This window comes from Rattus norvegicus, chromosome 18, assembly GCF_036323735.1.
Source record: "Rattus norvegicus strain BN/NHsdMcwi chromosome 18, GRCr8, whole genome shotgun sequence".
NCBI classification, from domain to species: Eukaryota; Metazoa; Chordata; class Mammalia; order Rodentia; family Muridae; genus Rattus; species Rattus norvegicus.
The window spans coordinates 6,810,145-6,830,052 of NC_086036.1; the positions used below are offsets into that span (position 1 = coordinate 6,810,145).

General features: G+C 42.3%; 1 pseudogene; it reads left to right on the plus strand.

The window, feature by feature from the left end:
• Nucleotides 1–947: 947 nt before the first annotated feature.
• Nucleotides 948–18,655, plus strand: LOC134482911 (rRNA 2'-O-methyltransferase fibrillarin-like; annotated as a pseudogene).
• The last annotated feature ends 1,253 nt before the right edge of the window (nucleotides 18,656–19,908 follow it).

Consider the following 19,908-nt stretch of genomic DNA (forward strand, 5'->3'; position numbering starts at 1 on the left):
TACTGCATATTGTAATGAGCTTTTATGCAAAGTGTATATGTAAATGCCATATTAGGAACTGAAACAGATAATTTCAAAGTTTTACTAACAGTAATGATAATAATCCAATATATAGTACCTACATTGAATTTTTAATTTTAAAAACTTGTTTTAGACAAAGTCTTGTTCCATAGACCTGTCTGACTTGAAACTGGCCGTGTGGACTAACTAGGCTGGTCTCGAATCCTCAATGGCTTCTCTTGCTTCTGCCTCTGTAGTCGTGGGATTTAGGTGTAAACCACCATGCCCCGATTATATTGAATTTTTAAATTAAAATATATCTTCCAGGTAATACCAACTAGTGAAGAGTCAACCTCTGGCTTACTTTTGTACAAGTCTCTTCGTCCTTAGCTTTACAGAGCCAAGGGGACTTTTGTACCACTTCTGCCGTCTGTTTGACCTGGTCACTTGGGGAAGGGTGGTTAGAAAGCTGCTTCACATCGATGCTGCTGGGAGGGGGGCTTTTAGTATCCACACATCTAACTGTCAATGCTGTCCTATGACCCAAACTCCACAATAGTTTCTTCAACTTTAGCTGACATGCATGATCTATTGGTGAGCCTTTTAGACTTGGGTGCTTTAAAATAATTCATCTTTTGCATTTGGGCCACTGTTCCTTGAAGGGACAGCTCCCACTTGCACGCTCTGTAGTTTGGGAAGCTTTGGTTTACTGAGTATTAGGACTCCCCTGAGCACCGAGACGCTGGCTTTACAATATTCATTGCAGACACTCAGAGCACATTAGTCATTAAACATCGGCACTAATCAAGTCAAGAGTGTTTAATATTGAGAATACTGGCTAACTCATGGAGGGCAGACAGAAATTGTAGTTTTCTGACATAATTTTTGCTCAAAAGATCAAATATTAATAGAAACAACATTGTCAGGTTTTCCTGGAGTGAAAGACTCGTTTATTTATTTCTGAGGAAATATTTTTTCCAAACATCGAATTTGAATAATTATGGTCTGCCCACCATTCATTAAAGTCAATATAGCATTCTTTGAGAGAGGGGTTTGGCTCACCTGTGGCGTGAAGCAAACCACTGACTGGCTCTGAGGTACAAATGCTTCTTGAACACTTTCTGTTTTGCCTCATGGGATAATAAAATGATGTGGATTTGTAGGTTAAGAATTAATAACATGAGCATTCTTGTCCCTTATTAGTCACATTATAAGTATGGCTCGCATTGGCTTTATGGTGTATGGTGTTGAAGGAGATGACTTGATGCCTCCATTTTAATGTACGCTAAGGTGCCAGCAGTTTGACTAACATAATTTTTAAAGATTCATTTATTTATTTTATGTATTGCGTACACTGTATCTGTCTTCAGACACACCAGAAGAGGCCATTGGATCCCATCACAGATAGTTGTGAGCCACCATGCGGTGACTGGGAACTGAAGTCAGGACCTCTGGACGATCAAGCAGTCACTGCTCTTAACCCCTAAGCCATTTCTCCAGCCTCCTCCAACACTGTTTTAATGCAGGTGGGAAAGGAGGACAGGAACTGACATGCTACTGGGTTGTGAAAAGAGTTTTCGTCTTCTGGGATTTCACAGAAGAGGACTCAAGGACCCAGAGTAAGTGTTCAGACTACAACATGAAAATCACCGATCAAATCAGTTAACCAATTTTAATAATTTCTCACCTAACTTTTTCTGCTAGCTTTTAAGCATATTCAGATACTATTCATCTTGGAAGAACGTACAATTTTGTTTAAAACTCCATGCAATCTACTAGAGACCATTGACTCTACTTTTCTGTTAGAACCAACTGCCCTTAAATAATCTTCTTCTCAGGCACGCGCACACACACACACACACACACACACACACGCACACACACACACACGCACACACACGCACATACACACACGCACACACACACATACACACACATACACACATGCACACACACACACGCACACACACGTACACACACATACACATACACACATACACATACACACATACACATACACACACACAACACACACACACACACACACACACACGCACCTTTGTAGCCCATTGTAATACAGTTTCTATCCCCTTTCTCTTCCTTGTCAGGTTCCAGAATGTCTGTCTTTGTGACATCAGGTGACAAGCTCCATTCTGATTTTCTTTGCCCCTTTTCCAGCTCTTCACTAGAGTGAGCACTTGGTCCATCACGGTTAGTGCTGGGCACTGCTGTGCTGAATGCTTTCTACAACACAACTCATTTAATTTGGGGCAACCCAGTGTGCTACTCTAAGTCCTTATTCTGGAAGCCAGGAAAGCTGTTTACATCATGATCTCTCAAGTTAAGTACAGAGCCTCAAATCTGGCACCCTGCGGATCTTACCCATAATACTATGCCTTCTAGAACCCTTGTTTTCCTTGCTTTTATTTTTTTATTCTCTACTTATTTTGATGCTTCTTCTTTGGTCCAAGTAAAACATTATTCATTCAGTGACCAGGGAGATAGCTCAGCTGTCAAGAGCATTTGTTGCTTTTTGTAGAGGACCCAGGTTTGGTGCACAGTAGCCATGTCGTGTCTCACAACCAACCATCAGTTGTTTTGGGGAATTCAGTCTTCTGCAAGTACCAGGCACACATGTGGTGACCTATAAAAACCTGCAGGTAAAACACTCATACACATAAAGTATTTTATAAATCTAAGCAAATTAAAAAGGGATGATTCATAACTCAAAATTCAGTGTTTAAGATCATTTAGCTGGCCATGCCCGAGTCATATGTCTTCCCTCACCCTGGGTTGGCATTGCCGGAGAATGGGAGACTGGTAGCTTTTGGCTTATGAAAATGCCCTAAAGCTATCTAAGAGCCCCTTATAAAGGCAAATAAAGATGATGACAGAAAGGAATTAGTAAGTGGCCATTTCACTTAGTCTCCCACTTTCTCCCTCCTGACTCTTATTTATATTTTGGAACTGAGTTCAGGATCTCTATGACCTGACTTCCCTAGGAGGTAGTCAGCACTAACCTCTAAATGGTCAGAATTTTAAAACCACGCACTGTAGTTACCTGCTTGCATTTCTTCATTAAACTGTGCGAGTTGAAAAGGTGTGATGATGCTATTGCTGCTGTACACCCTGAAAATTGGTGTAGGTCCTGGTGCCTGGCACAATCTTATTATTTAATATTGCTGAATAAACAAATATGATGAATTTACAAGTGAGTTGGGCATTCCTAAAAAAATGTCTCGAAGAGGCTATAGGAAGTATACTCAAGTAGTCTAAAGATTTTAGGATTATTTTCATAGAACTAATGAGTGAAGGTGGAGTTGGATACACCTCAGATAGCCAGAGCTGTGCGACTAAAGTAAAGAAACCAGGTTTCAGCCCCTTTTGGGGCTGCTCGAGGTTGAGGCTCAAATGGTGACTTCAGGGGCGAGGAGGTGGGGGAGGAAGCGGCTGAAGTGGAGGCTTCCAGTCTGGGGGTAACCTGATTGAGGTGGTGGACAGGGAGGCAAAAAAGGAGACCAGTCAGTCAGAGAAGAATGTGATGATAGAACTGCATAGGCATGAAGGTGTCTTTCTCTGTCTTGGGAAGGAGGATGCTCTTGTCACAAAGAATCTGGCCCCTGGAGACTCTGTGTGGAGAGAAGAGAGTCTCTGTTCCACAGGGAACTGACAAGATCAAGTACAGAGCCTGAAACTCCTTCTGCTTCAAGCTGGCAGCAGCTGGCAGAGCAGCGATCCTGGGTGGCATAGACCCAGTCCACACCAATCCAGAGACAGGGTGCCCCAGGTACCACTTTTCCCAACATATCTGATATAATTTGCCCGGATGGTCTGGCCTATGCAGTTGAGTTCTCCCCACCACTCTGACTGTGAGCTCATCAACTTGGCCAGCATTATTTCTGTCACTGGAGATACTAGGCCCCGACACTAACGGTTATCTCCATGGTGACTGTGATCTTGGCCAACGTGATCTAGCCAGACCAATCCTAGATTGTGGCCCTGAATGTCCACATCTTCTTGTGGAATGGAGGATAATTTGTGATCTCAATTAGGCCAACCACACTGATTCCACAGTCTCGGCAGAAGCTGTGTTTGCATCTGAAGTTAAGGGGATACATCAGAAGAACATGAAGCCCCAGGAGCCACTGACCTTACAGCCCTATGAACGAGATGACGCAGTGGTTGTAGTTGTGTACAGATTACCTCTCAAGGTAAAGAATTGAAACTCAGAGCTGTCTGGATTGAAGAAATGTGTATTGTTACTGTTGCATGTGCTTTTTTCCTTATTGAGAGACTCATTTGTCCAAAAAAGAAATGAAGATTGAAATTGTTGGCCTGAGTTAGATAACTCTGGGAAAAGAAGGATAGGAAATGCCAGAACAATATCTAAGAGAACAGGAAACAAGAACTAGTTAGGAACACGCTAACATATTAGTGAGAGATTGTGTGTGTGTGTATGTGTGTGTGTGTGTGTGTGTGTGTGCATGTGTGTGTCTTTGTAAGTGTGCGGATGCATGTGTCTATGTGTGTATGTGTGGGTATGCATCTCTGTGTGTGTGTGTGTGTGTGTGTGTGTGTGTGTGTTAAACAACGAAAGCTGTTCGATTCCTAGGCTCCAGGTGGTGTAGATACAGTAAAGAGCACAAATCACGAAGGAATGGTCTGCATATCTGCAGTCATGAAGTCTTTGAGTGACATTTGGGAGATCTGCTGCAGCTGAATAAGAAGGAAGACCGTTAGAGAGTGAGAAATAGGTGGGTGTGGCAGAGGCGAGGCTGAGGACAGACACAGGTTATGGAGTTCAGAGGCTCAGTGAGCTGTACACATGAGACACCCCTACATACTGGTGACCACCGGAACTTTTTGGGAACCTTCTCCAAGGCTCCTGGTTCAAAAGTGTCTGGGAATCTGTAATTATTTAAAGCTTTATGGGTGGTTAAATCTTTGGCCAAAACTCTTTAGTGTATATCCATAATTTTATTAATTTGACTGGTGCTGTCATGAAGAAAATAAAGTGAGTGCTTTAGACTCTGTTATACGCCTCCCAAACTGATATGTCAAGGCCACAATCCTAAATGTCACTGTGGAAATAAAGCTAAATGACACCATAAAGAGAGGAAGCTTAATGTTCAAGAGCCAGAGTTTTCATAAGAAAAGGAAAAGACACCAGAGGCTCCCTGTCCCCCTTTCTCCTTCTGCACTAGTATAGAGCAAAGTCATATGAGGAGCATGAGAAAGTGTCTGGCTACTGCATCCTGAAGAGAGGGGCTTCCCCAGAAACGAGCTGTGCTAGCAGCTAGGGAGCTCTTGTACTTCTAGACTCCAGTGCTATGAACATCAAGTGTCTGCTCCATAAGCCACCTAGTCCAATACCTTTTAATGGTAGCCTAACATGACTAAAGATAAAACAGATGGCTTGCTTTCAGGATCCCAGAATCTAGTCAAGAGAACAATTGAATGAACCAGTGACAGTGAAGGGGACTGGGACCTTTGCAGGTAGAAATGAGGGACCTGGAATCTGGACTGTGTGATGGCTGGGATTATAGAAGGCAGGTCAGTCTCTGAGAGAACCACATTCAAGCCTTCTCCTATATTTCTTCATTTGACTTTCCCCATGCCTTTACAAGACAAGGAGAGGATGGAAATTGATTTTATAGGGTTCAGGTCTGTGTAATCCAGAATTGGAAGTCTTGGGACAACAAAGTATAGATTTTCCAGTGTTTTTTTAAACCTCCCATCTCTATGCTGTCTGCACCAAGTCATGTGCTTCATATATAAGTAATACATTTATTGAAACCTTCAGGACTGTAAGCCTTGAGAGACGATTCTTCTCTTTGATTGGCTATCTCCTTCTACTACGACAGTGACAGCAGCTGCCTGAAAAAGTACTATATGGCGATAATCTCTCAAGATCATTAGAACATTCTTTTAATTAGTTTGAAATATTTTGTAGGTAACCTTGGTTGGAAATAAGGTTATAATAACATAGTGCATCTATCTTTCCTATCTTTAGGGATATGAGAAAACATTTAGCATTTAGCCTTTTCTGTTTTAGTTATGTTACCTACTAAATATGCTAAAGTAATGTTAGAAGAGAGATATAGAGATAATATATATCATAATATATAAGAGAATATTATATGTATATATATATATATATATATGTCAGTTCCAGTATTTTTATTTAAAATTGAAAAATAGATTTTCAAGCAAAAAAGAATTTGTCTGGTTGGTTTGTGGTTGACAGCTATGGATGCGTGTGAGGTTATTTTCATTATCAGCAGAAAAGGCATATATCTTAGTGTTTCATTGTAGAGACACTATGACCAATACAACTCTTACAAAGAAAAACATTCAATTGGGGCTGGCTTACAGTTGCAAAGGTTTAGTCAATTATCATCATGGTAGGAAGCATGGCAGTGTGCAGGCAGACGTGGTGCTAACAGAGCTGAGAGTTCTACATCTCAATCTGAAGGCCACTGACAGAGACTGTCTTCTGCAGGCAACCAGGAGGAGGGTCTCTTCTGCATTGGACAGTGCTTGAGCATAGGACCTCAAAGCCCACCACCACAGTAGTGCATTTTCTTCAATAAGGCTACACCTTCTAATTGTGTCGATTTTCATGGGCTAATCATACTCAAACCACCACAGCATGGTAGGAAGGGGAGGAGTCAAGGAGGAGGAGGAAGAAATAAGGGAAGAGGAGGTAGAAGGGAAAAAAAGAACAAAAGCAGAGAATCGGGAAGCAGAAGAAGAGGAAGGAGGAGGAGGAGGAGAACGAGGAGGACGAGGACAAGGATGAGGAGGACGAGGAGGAGGAACATGGGGCGACTCAGTCCAGAATGAGATAACCTCTTATTTGGTTAGGATATAATAAGCCCACATGTTTGAAGCACCTGTGAAGAGACTGGGGTCTTACCCACCTGGTTTGCTTGTGCATGGGGCAGTTCCTCATTCAGAAGTCCCCGAAGTTCACTGCCATGCAGGCAGGGTGTCCTGTGGAGTTGATTGTTCATGCACTGTGACACTCTTTCAATTACTCAAATCAAATTTTCCCCCCGTGCCTCAAAGCAGAGACCACTCTGAAGCCTTTGATAGCAATTTTTCGTTTGATTTCTTTGCAAACTGACACATCACTGTTTACTCTCTGATGGAAAAACTGCTTTTATAGTGTGTTACTAAAGGTGCCTTTTCTTCCCTCTCACCCTCTGACTCATTTAAGGTGCTTTCTGTGACCCTCTGCCTGCTTTGAGGCCCCGTGTGAGAACCCCCAAATCACTCCCTAATTACAAAGTATGTGACAGAGTAAAAATAATGAAATATAATAGCAATAATCATTACTATTTTGTTTTGACAGGATTTTACTCTTTAGTTTATGGTAGCCTAGAACTTACTATGTAGTCTAGGCTGGGCTTAAACTGATAGCAATCCTCCTGTCTCAGACTCCCGAGTTCTAGAATCACAGGTACAAGGTTACATTCACTCCTTTGTTCTCCCTCCCCCTTTTGTGAGGAGAGGATCAAACCTAGGGCTTTGTGGATGCCAGGCAAGCACTCTACCACCAAGCTTAGTGCCATCCTTTAACTGGGAGATGCCTGCCTGCCCCTCAAACGTTCACCTAAAACTGGTCATACTGCTTTATCGGTCTGCTTGACTGGAAGCTTCTAAGTAGGTGCACTGCTCTGAAAGCGATTTCATTTATTTATTTACACATATAGCTTACCTCCTCAAAATCTTATTTTCCAATTTAAGTTATTTTTAAATTAATGCTACTCTTCCTATAATCTCTCATCTGTAAGTAAAAGGAGTCTTTTCTTCTGTGATGAACACTAAATTCTCTTAATTTATCAGAAAAAAACCCCTTATGCTTGTAATTATCAGCTCACTGTGAGATGTGTGTGTGTGTGTGTGTGTGTGTGTGTGTGGTGTGTATGCATATGTGTGTGTGTATATGTGTGTGTATGTGTGCAAGTGTGTGTGTGTATGTGTGTGGTGTGTGTGCGTATGTGTGTGTGTGCATGTGTGTGTGTGTGTGTGTTGGGGTGTATCTGTAATGAAAGGGAGATCTATTTTGCTCTATAGCTAATTTCCAAACAAAAATTACACTACAGATGACAATTTTGTAACTTTTTAAATTCATAAATTTATTACCATTTAAAAATTTGTATTTATGAATCTTTAACTTCAGTCTCACACTCCTATTTCCTGGAATCTCAAAAAACATGTAACAGGGCAAGGGCTGCGGCTCAATGAAAAACTGTGTATGGAGCATTCTAGAGCAATCTCCAGGCACTGCCAGACAGACAGACAGACAGATGAAAACATATGGCAGATGCTTGGAGGTGTGCCTTTTGTCCAGCCATAAAGGGGAATGGAGAATTGTTGGGAATGGATGGCTCTGGGGAGCCTGTCATGGGGATGTCTTTCCTGGCCCCAAGAGTGAGTTCAGCACGGCTGGTAGAGGTCCTTGTCCTTGTTCCCATGAAAGCCAGAAGTCATGCTGGCAGACAAGCAGCTCCCAGGGTGGGTGACCTGGTTCTCTGATATTGCAGGGCATCTGCACAGTCACGTAGAAAGTTTGTTCCAGGCAGAAACTGTGTGGCCAGCATTGTGCCTGAGTCCTCAGAGTATCTAGGTATAAACTGTAGGTATCAGCCAATGGCTAGCATTTGTTTTATATTTTGATCTGTGCTTTCATTTGTGTTTAAAATAGCTTTTCTAGAAAAGTTATAGGTAACCTGCTTACCTAAGTAGTTAAGGCCAAAGGCTCACAGAGCCATAAGACTGCATAGCTACGGCATAGAGTTGTAGAGCTGGTAAGATCCAAGCATCCTCTAGTCAGTTTCCTTACTTCTCAGAAGGTGAAACAGCATCCCAGAAGAATGAGGAGAGGGCTCTGTCAGCACAGTGCTTATCACAAAAGCTGGGGACCTGAGTTTGAATACCCAGCACCCAGATAAAACACTCAGTGTGGTATCCTGTAAGCCAAGAATCAGGGGTGTTGAGTGGCTGAGAAAGGAGAATCCTTGGGACTTGCTGGCCGGTCACTCTGGCTGGATCAGGAAGCACCAGGTTGAGACAAAGAGCCTGTTTCGAAAGAACAGAGAGCCGTGAAAGGAGATGCACTATGTAACCTCTGGACCTCACAGATACCTGTGTACACACAAATGAACGCAAACACAAGCACACACACGGAAGTCTATTGTTAAATATACCATTGTGCCTTTAACGTGGGCTCATTGTGGGGATTAGGTCCGTCCTGTTTTGTGATTTTGGGGGTTATACATGCTTTCCTACATCAAAGCACTGTGGAACTTTTGACAAAATCAGCTCACGCCTTCTCAGTTTCACTCGCTGTTCCGCATGCTTCGGAGTCTTTCAGCCTTACTTCCGGAATTTCTTATCACGACTGTGGCATCAATTTGCCCTGTTGCTCCTTCCACCTGCTATGAAGTTAGTCATAAGACAAACTTTTCTTTAGGTTACCATTGTTACATAAATGTTCACTGAGCTTAATCTGTGGGGGGAAAAAAAAGCCAACCATGGCTCTATCCCTGGAGAAAAGTATATGTGAGACAATGGGACGATGCTGTCTTTTCCGTCATTACTGTATGGTGACATCACGGAAGAAAACACCCATTAAAACAATATATAAGGAACAACATAATGGGGTTGACTCTAGCTAAGGTTGGAATCCAGTGCTGTAGTAATCTGAGCCTTTGGCAGCTAATTTCTGACGTATGCTATAGAGAAAGGCAGAAAAGACTGGTGGCCTCATTTTACAAGGAGGGAGCACAGGACACATACACTGTACAAAACGACCACAGCTGGGTGAACATTCAGAGAGGAGAGGCCAGGTCCACCACATTGGAGATGTGAGGCAATGTCCGAATCATCCTCATCACATCCAAGTAGCCATGCTGCAGGGCATGGACCAGGTCATCGCAGGCTACCCTCAAGCCTGCGCTAGTCCACCCACAGGGCTAAGACGAAGGACGCACCAGGAAGCTAAATCCCATTTACAGAGAGGATGCAACAATGGGAGGATTTTGAGGTTTACTGGTCAGCATCCCACATTTGGAAAGGAAAAAGTTAGTCTTTTATTTAGTGTTCAAGTTGGGAATTTTCCCTGCAGGAGACAGTCATGGGCTGACTGGACTTGAATGTCATTGGAAAAGGAAGAACTCCAACTAACCACCAACGGGACCAGAGTGCCAGGTTTCCTGGAAACATCACCCAAACCCAAAAATTTCTCAGAATTTTCAGAGGCGCCAAAGGACTGTTTGCATTTCAATGGGCATGTTCTGAAAGGCCTGGAAAGTTCTCAGCTTTCCTTTCTCACTGGAAGGCAAGTCCCATTGCCACGAAGAAGAGACAGCACCCTTGGAGCAGCTTCATGAAGAGCCAAGAAAAGGGATCTCCGGGACGTTTTAATTGTCTAATCCTCGGCTGCAGAGCCAGGACAAAGGGGATCAGGCCACGAAGTGAACAGAAAGCAAAGTCCGTTAGATTTACCCCAAAGGCAGCCAATGTCAGGAGCCACCTTGCATTTGCCTGTTCAGAAAGAAAGATGGAGCTTTCTAGGTCTAAAGAAATACAGTGACAACACTGCAATATTGATGTCCCAATCCACATATATACATTCCTCTTGAACATTTAATTTTTCATATGCCACAAATATCCCATGAGCTCAATAGCTTTGAGAGTACCATGCTTAGGGAACACCATCTTGCAGAACCACGTTTAATGCTATTTCTAGTTAAGGCTTGGAAATACTTTAGGTAGATGTATAGTTAAGAGTCAAAAATTGAAAATGTTTAGAATTAGTAGACAAAATATTTGATCCATTAAACCTTAGCTTTCAGGTGTGACTTGGGGAGCACTGATATTTAGAAATAACATCTACATTATAGGCTATCCATTTGTTCTTTAAATGGATTGATCTGTAATGACAATCAGAGTTGACACATCCACTTTACACAGAAGTCCCAATATCTCCCTTTCCTTCCTGACTTGTTCAGCTCACCCAGTGCCCACGTCACCACCATCACAGAGGCTTGCCTAGGCCTGAGAGAGGACTGAGAGACAATTCCTTCATCATGATATTTCTTTAGGAAAAACCCAGAAAGAATCTGGTAGGAGAAATGACTTGCCTAAAAGTAGATATCTGTTAGCCCTGACTGGGTTTCCCACCCTGCATTCTAGAGCTTTCTCTGAGTCACCGTAACCTGTCCATTTTATTCCCTTACAATTCCTTCTGTGTAACCTGACAAAGAAGCTGTCTGTGGACACTGCTTTGCCCCTGTCACTTTTCTATTCAGACTCTCCCAGTGTGGATGGAGCAGTGGCTCCGTGGTTAAAGGTGCTTGCTCTTGCAGGGGACCTGGGTTTGTTTTCTAGCAGTCTCGTGGTGTGGTTCACAATACTGTGTAAGAGTTTTGTGGAGGAGCCCTGAGGTCCCCTTCTGGCTTCCCAGGGCACTAAGCACACAAACATATATGCAGGCTAAACACTCACACACGTAAGACGAAATAAAAATACTTCTTAAAAAAGAAAAAGGTGTGAGCACATTGCTGTGGTCTACAGAAAGCACTGCTCCTGAGCCATTGTAAGTTCCCCAACCCATCCCTTTGATCACTGTTCTTCTCGCCCAAATCCACTCACATTCTGTCCAGTGTGCAATGGTTGCTGTGGCTGCATCTGTTCTACCCTTTCTCTGCAACACACCATTTCCTACTTCGCACTGCTCTCTCTTGCTTTTTTTTTAATCTTTTCCTCATCCTTAGTAGGAACTCAATTCAGGCTTCAAAATGCAGCTTGAATGGCATTTCCTTAGCACATTACCCTTAAACTTCTCCATGCATGGATGTCGTTCTCGGTCCTTTAAATTGATTTAAAATTAATTTAAAACTTTCTTTCATGTTATTGTATGACATTTTTCACAGCTGGAGCATTCTGAATTTGTAGTAGTCTTTCCACATTGTACGTCTTCAGCAGAAGGTATTTTTTATATGCCCATCTCCTGTTATAGTCTGTGCATGAAAGGATGGGCTAAATTATCTTTTTGAAATTAAATATAGTAGAAAATGTAAAAATTATACCTAGTATAATATATTATACTAGATAGTGAATAAGTATTTTCTCTGAGATTGTATTATGAAATTACTTGGAAATATTCACTTTTAGAAAGATCGTCATAAAACAATGTTAGTTTATAATTTTAGGTGATATTAGATTTTAAAATATTCATATGAAAGATGAAAAGCAATGTTAACACTTTTAGGGTGATTTTAATGGTTGAACAGGATGGTTGCTTTGTGTGTTCTCTGTTAAGCCTCCCTGTTATACGTGTAGCTCCAGGAGGAGGTCACACTTCAGCAAAGTTCCTGGCAGTGAGAGACAGGTGCAGGCTCTAATGTGTTGCTGATGTCGTCTTTACTACACGTCTACTGCACTATTCCAGTTTTCATTGCTGTGACAAAGTACCCGAAAAAAATGAATGTATAAGGAGAAAAGGTTTACTTTGGCTAACAGCTTTAGAAATTGTAGCTCACGTTCACTTTGCCCATCTTTTGTGCCTGTGCCAAGGCAGTCAGGAGAGTGTGACAGAACACACCTGCTCACCTGGAGAAGCAGGGAGGCAGGGAGTGCCAGCTCAAGCATTTCCTTGTCTTGTGTCTCCTACTGGGTCCAACGCCTCATAGGCTCCATCCTCACCCAGTATCTCCTAAGCTGGGACCAAGCCATCAGAAGAACTTATGAGTCAATGCTTAAGATGATGACTGAAATGTTTGTCTTTTCCCTCAGCTGCCCCAGGGTCACTCCAAACACAAAAGCTGTGGCTGTGCACAGGCTGCTTAAGCTGCTTCCTTTGTAGTGTAGGCACCAACCCTGATACGATACTCCTGAGTTAGAGCCTCAGTGAGGCTACATTTGCTACTGGAGAACCTTAAGGGTGGACTGTCTGAGCCTGTCTTCTTACCTGATTAAACTTTAAATCATTAGTAACTATTACCATGACAAGGAATCCACTCATCACAATCCATGGCAAACGTTTATTTTCCTCTATAATCAAGTGCTTAGAGAACACGGTTTTGTGTGGCTGTAAGAAACACAGCTTATGGTAGAGTATGCAGGAAAACCTGGTACGAGTGATGGATTCAAAGCTTTGGATTCCCAGCTTAAGACCCAAAGGGAACTAGGAGTCTCCACTACCAAGAGTGCTAGTTCTCCATTACAAACCAAACTAGACAAGATCAGACCAGACCAGACCAGACCAAACCAAAACAAGCAACGCAGGTGACAAGTTCTTTACAGAGTTTAGTCATAAGGCTAAGATTTCAGGAAACTATACCCAAAGCCTAATTCCATAAATGAGTTACATAACGAATAACTCCCGTTCCATGGGGACTTTAGTTGAGAACTAGAGGCATACAAAAGTTGTGGTAGAGAAATACAGGCATATTAGCATGAATCTGAGGATCTTATCTATGTTACCCGGCATTGTGCTGAGACCCTGTGAGTAAATGCAGCCCTTTCCACCCCATGTGAGCAGTTTGTTTTGCATTTATCTCTAGATATGTAAGGAATGCTACTGAGAATGGATCCAAGACTGCGAGATCAGTGCTGCTGAGATGGTTCCTGACAGGCTCAGTCCAACCCCAGAAACCCACATGAAGGTGGGGAGAATGGAACAGCTGCACACAGCTGTCCTCTGACTTCTGCATGTGAATGAGGGGAACACACCCATATAGCATGCAAATACACACTCGACAGTGTGCCATCAGGTGGCCATCCCCATGGTGCCGGGGTAAAGAGAATAGTGTGTGTTGCAGCAAAGGTCAGCGTAGGCGTGGGATAGACTGGGCTTTCTCCTCCTGACACATTTTCATGCAGCAGACGTTGAACTAGATCTTCCCTGGTGAGCAGTTCAAGTTCCAGATAACCCCTATGTATTATCCCATGCATAATATGAATCTATGTAAAACCCCAGTGTATAGTCCTCAAGCATAACCCCAGGTATAACCACCACATATAACCCCCACATATAACCCTATGTGCAGCCCCTGTGTATAACCCCTATGTATAACTACCATGCATAATTCCTGTGTAACCCCCATGTCTGTCACTTTAGCCATTGTGTTTAAGAATCCACCAAGAGAACAGCTAGACCAGCCGTCTTTCAGATAGATGTGTTCCCTCGCTTTCTGTGGTCTCCGGTCTCTGCCTTTCACAAATCAATCACAGAATTTGGAGGCTAAAGGTGGCTAGAGAACAACACAGGTCTTGTTCTCTCCTGGGGTCATCGTTCACCTTACCAGATTATGATCTATTCTTATTCTTGGCCATCTGTGTGTAGTTTTCCTTTCCAGCTCATCTAGCACCAGACATCTGACCACAGTTGTTCAAAATCTTCTCAAAAGACCCACTCAATTGTGTAAAATCAAATTCCTTAAAAGTCCTCTCACTGGTTTATGTTCAAAGCATACAGGGACTTACTGAGGCTTTTTAGTGTCTCCTAGGTCAACATTTTTTCCTGGAGAAACCATGAACTCCAACCCAATAAAGACCAAGTCACCAGGCAGAGTAAATACTTTGTTACTTACACATTGTAAGTAATGGGAAGAGGAAGGCACCCTTCTACCTGAAGCCTTGTCTTGCAGGTATTGCGGACATAACACTGCCGTTCAGTGTGTTACTTCATCTTGAAGGACGATGCTCCAACCCATGACTGGGCCTAGGGTAGTACCAGAGTCTTCACAATACTCTTATATTCTTTGTCATCTGCTTTTAAGTCAAGCAATGCCTTGTCCCTTCAGTGATTTTTGGATCCCATGGTTCTACATATATTCTGGATTTTCACCATACAACTAGTTCTTTGGTCAAGGCAATATTGGATGTGAGGCACGTTGGCAAATCAAGTTTCTTATGTGAAAGGACATTGGGAAAGAAGATTGGGTAAAGGGAAACTTGATGTGAAGTAGATACAAATTTCTAATAGGGCCAAGTGATGATCCTTCTAGGTTGAGGTCAAGTGTAATCAACTGATATTAAATTGATATCTGGACCTTGTTGCAAGCAAGCAGGGTATTCAGTAATAGACATAGCTAGATCTGTGAGATCTGTCAGATTTCTTTCACCACAACAAAATACCCATAGCAATGAACTCATTAAGAACAAAAATTCATGTTGGTCATGGTCTTGGAGGGTCCAGTCTAACATCAAAAAGTGCCATTTATTTGGGTTTTTGGTGTGTGTGGCATAACTGATAACTTCATAAGCTGAGAAAACAAGGATGACTGAGAAGCTGGGGTCCCACGGTCACCCAGACAAGTAAACTTTCAATAATCCAAGAGCCTTCCACCAGCCCCTCTTCCCTATCCTTTTAGTGCTATCCTGGGGAAACAGACCTTTAGGGCACTCTTGTATACTCAAGACAATCTGTTCTGGTAAGAGAAATGTAACCAGTTCCACCCCTACTAATTTAGTAGGTTCATTGCCACAGCGTTGAGGAGGTATAGCTGAGAGGCTACTCTGCCCATGTGGTTGTTGGGAGTCTTAAGGAGTAGATGCTCTTAAGACATAAAGAGATGTACAGTGTGAGCTCATTGCCATAATTTCAATTCATATATCTTCCCCACATGCTTTCTTTGTGTTCATTGCCCATGCTCAGTATTAAGTGCCTTTTTTAAAAGAAAGACCAAAACCATTGGTTGTTATCTGGAACCTTCACTTATGCACCTCCTAGACCCTCTTTCCCTCTATGCAGTAGATGGTAGGATATATGTCTTGCCTTTTTTTGTGTTGCTATAAAGTTCTTATGCTGTTTTCCTTTAGAATTGTTCCTGTAAGGCTATGGGTGTATGCTTGTCTACAGCCCACACATTACATTAACTTAACTGTGAACTAAGTCTAGGTAATTTTCTACTTCCTTGATTGTTCACAGGGAAACACCCTTGAAACCAGATGTTCAAGTTGATGGTGAGGCATTCATGCAATAGAGGCAGGTGACATGGGAATACGGGTCACTTATCAGTCACCTATTTATGTGATATAAAATCCCTGGAATATCTAGATCTGATTATAACTATAATGTTCTTATTTTGCATGTGCACCTTATTGTGTGGTACTGCTCTGACGACAGAGGCACTTAATACCCTATGATTGGGTGCATTTGAAGCTATTATATTTATTACTTTTCTCTTTGTTCTGACACTACCTAATAAAAGCAACTTGAAGATAGGAGTGTTTATTTTGGCTCATATTTCGAGGGTATAGTTCACCACAGTAGGGGAGTCATGGCTGAAGGGGGTGAGAAGCAGTTGACCACATTGCATTTGAAGGCAGAAAGAAGACTGGAATGGCTGCTTGTGCTCAGCTTGTTTTCTCCTTTTAATTTAGTTCAGGACCCCAGCTCAGGGAATGGAGCCACTCACATTGGGGACGGCCTTACAAATTTGATCCAGTCTCAAAACTGTCACAGAGATTCACAAACAGAGGGTTGTTTCCTAGGTGATTATTTAACAATCAATAGTAGCCATTGCAGATACTAAAAACTATGCTTATTTGTTTATTTTTTAAATCGAGAGTGGTCCTGTACCACTGAAGGCAAGCCTCTATTTTCAAATTTGAGAGGTATATACTTCAGTTCTCTTACGGGGACTTTCCAGAAATCCCAGGACAGACATACAGACCATCACACAACTCGAGTGTCTGGGTAGCCAGTATTTTCCAGGATTTGTCACCAGACAAAACGTGTCACCAGCAGATGGTGAAATCTATTAAGAGGTGGAGTTAGTGTGAAGAAGTTAGCTCATTGTAAGTATAAATTATAATGATAGAGGAGATACTGTGATCTTATAGCCCCCCACTCCTTTGTCTCCCAGCAGCCATGAGGAGGGACGTTCATTCTGCTATGTGTCTTCATTTCTTACTGCTTTGGCACAGATGCAAAGGGAATCAACAGATCACAGGTGGCATCACTCAAAACCATGAGTCAAACAACCCATTCCTTCTGTCAAGTTGATTATTTTAGGGACCGTCATGGTGTGATAGAAAGCTGACTGATATACGAAATCCATGCTTACTTGGTAGCTTGGGCTCGACAAAGAGCCTTGGGAGCTAATATGAATTAAACCATATTTGTTCCCTACAAAATTTAGAAAGGCTCCCCAAGATTTGCACTGTTTTCTTGTTTGGCAGAGATAAAAGGCACAAGAAGCTCTTATCGTTTACTAAGAGAGAATGCTTTCGACCTCCTAGGTTATGTGTGTATCCAAAAACCTTCCCTGATGAGGCAACTACCAAGTGTCCATATCATTTATCTCTCATTATCTTCCCCACATATGTGGAGAACTTGGCATTTCCTGTCACACAAGGCAAATTAACCCATTGTTATCAATATAGTCAGTCAATGTGATGACCTTCTTAATGTCAAGCAAATCAAGGTCCCTAATGGACCAGACTACAATGACGGCAACAGAGTTTACACTGTACAGGAGCAAAAGAGTGAATATTCTATCCTCTGCGTGAAAGTGATTTGGATATGATCTTTCCTATTGGATCAGAAATCCTATAAGCCAGATGTTACAGGTTGCATGGAATTGTTGTGCAAGGTCACCTTGTCTGAACAGGTATGATCTGTCACATCACGGCAACCATTAACTAAGGTACAATGGGGAACATAACCCTGGGATCAAATGAGGCCTTTGAGGAGGAACCTAAACTTTCTACACATGCATTGTTTCTGACTTAGCATCTAAGATAAGATTAGAATCAGTTTTAAGGCATTCCATATGTGCTTTAGTATCATAATGGCCCTGATAACACATCTAACAAGACCAATAAGAAGCCTTGGCCTTTTCTAGGTCTATTTATCTTAGTTATAAACTCAAATATAGAGGAGATAAGAGAGGGTCTATGAACTCTTTGAGTTTATTGGGAAACAGATATAGGCATGGGATTTCACTATCACATGAGCCTCCACTAATATATCTAAATATCACTAGTAGGATCCCGATGGCACATTGGATATGTTAACGCCAGTTCACATCTTCTACCTTACAGAAAAATCTGTGTATCTTCACACTGTGTGGCCTCATTAACTATGGTGGCAAACCTCTTTTTGAGAGATTGGATGGAATATGTGGTACTAAGTATTGGTAGGCAAGGTCTTGCTCAAGGAGATATGACCTTCTCTTCAGGGAAGGGGCTTTGTATGTAAACCGACATCAGTCAGGGACATTGTTGCATGAACAACTATTACTCTTCTACGTAGGCAGGTGAGTTCACCATCCACTCTCTCACTCTCTTGGTTTTGAAGCACACAATTGAAAAATCCTGTGGTTAGCTGTCAGTAACCTCACTCCTAGGTACAAATGATTTCTTAGCTGTTGTTATATATCCCCCAAAGTCCACTCCTGCCTTCTGGCCCATTATGGTAATCATGTTCCTTCAGTTACAGAAAGCCAAGTGCACACCTGGTTTCTGCTATTCTGGAATCCAGTAATTACGAACCCAAAGGCTCTGAGAAAGCAGTGCTATTAGTTCATCCTGGGAACCATAGCACAGGGCAGGTTCTTGGATTTTGCATTCTAAGTCCATTCCAACATCTTTATATTTTTGAGGCCTTCTGAAGGCCACCATCATATGCAAGTTTTAAGAGAAAATATCAGTCATGAGGACTAGCTTCAGTGACCCTTGCTGGAACTTAATTCTTGAGCATGTGTGGGTCTCATCATGGCAATGAATTGTGTGTTATAGTATTCTGTACTTTACAGGTTTTTCATTTCGTCTAACTCCTTTCAAGTTTCCTTTCATATATGCTCATTTGATTCTTGCTAATACATACTAGCAAAGCCTATAGTTCTTGAGGTGGGCAGGCCATCTCATCACAGAGTGTCTTTCCTTGGCCTATGCTGATACTTGTATTCTAACTGAAGGATCTTTTTACCATGTGATGTGACATGGTACGATGTGGTGTGTGTGTGTGTGTGTGTGTGTGTGTATGTGTACCCATGTGTGTGTGTGTGTGTGTATTTGTGTATGTCACTGGGGATGCACATGTGTCATAGCATGTGTCTATACCTCAGAGGACAACCTTGACTATTACTCTTTGTCTTCGGCTTGTTTGAGATAATGTTTAGTTGTTTTCCCACTGTGTATGCCAGGGTAGCTGGCTCACAAGCTTCCAAAGATCATATTGTCCCTGTGCTTTAGGAGTGCCACATTACAGATGCTATGCATCTGATCTTTATATGGGCTCTCAGGATTTGAACTCAGGTCCTTATACTTGCATGACAAGTACTTTTATCTAATGAGCCACATTTCCAGCCCAAACTAGAGATTTTCAAGTAAAACAAGCATGTTATGATCTCTGCCTTCTATCTTTGGGGTGGTCTCTGTGGATAGTAAAACTGTTTTTTTTTTTTTTTTGAAATAGCTTCTTTCACTAGGGTTGATATTTAAGATTCTCAGATTCTTTGAGTTAAGGGGTCCACATTCTAGGTTTCAGTGTTTTTGACCTTGGCTTCGACCTTGGTGTTAAGGAGCTATCAATGCTGTGCTTTCGGCTCTGTCATGATTAGCTTGACTATGACCCTGATTTTCCAGCACAATCTTTTCTGTCACTTCAGGAGTTAGGAGTTACATGAAAGCTGTCAAAAGCGCTCTGGCTTTCATAGTACGCCATGCATTGGAGTAGACTGAGCTGACCTAGGAAATGCAGACTACAAGTGTCCTTTGAAGGAGCGCAGTGAGGGTGAGAAATGAATGTGAGGGGCAGCCAGCCAGCCAGCCAGATACAGCAGGCCTGGTGAGACTGGCAAAGGGTACAGGAGTGACTTCTGGGAATGTGGCCCAGCTGTTGCCAGGTCAGCCTCCTGGTGCTGGCTCTGCCAGCGGGGTTCA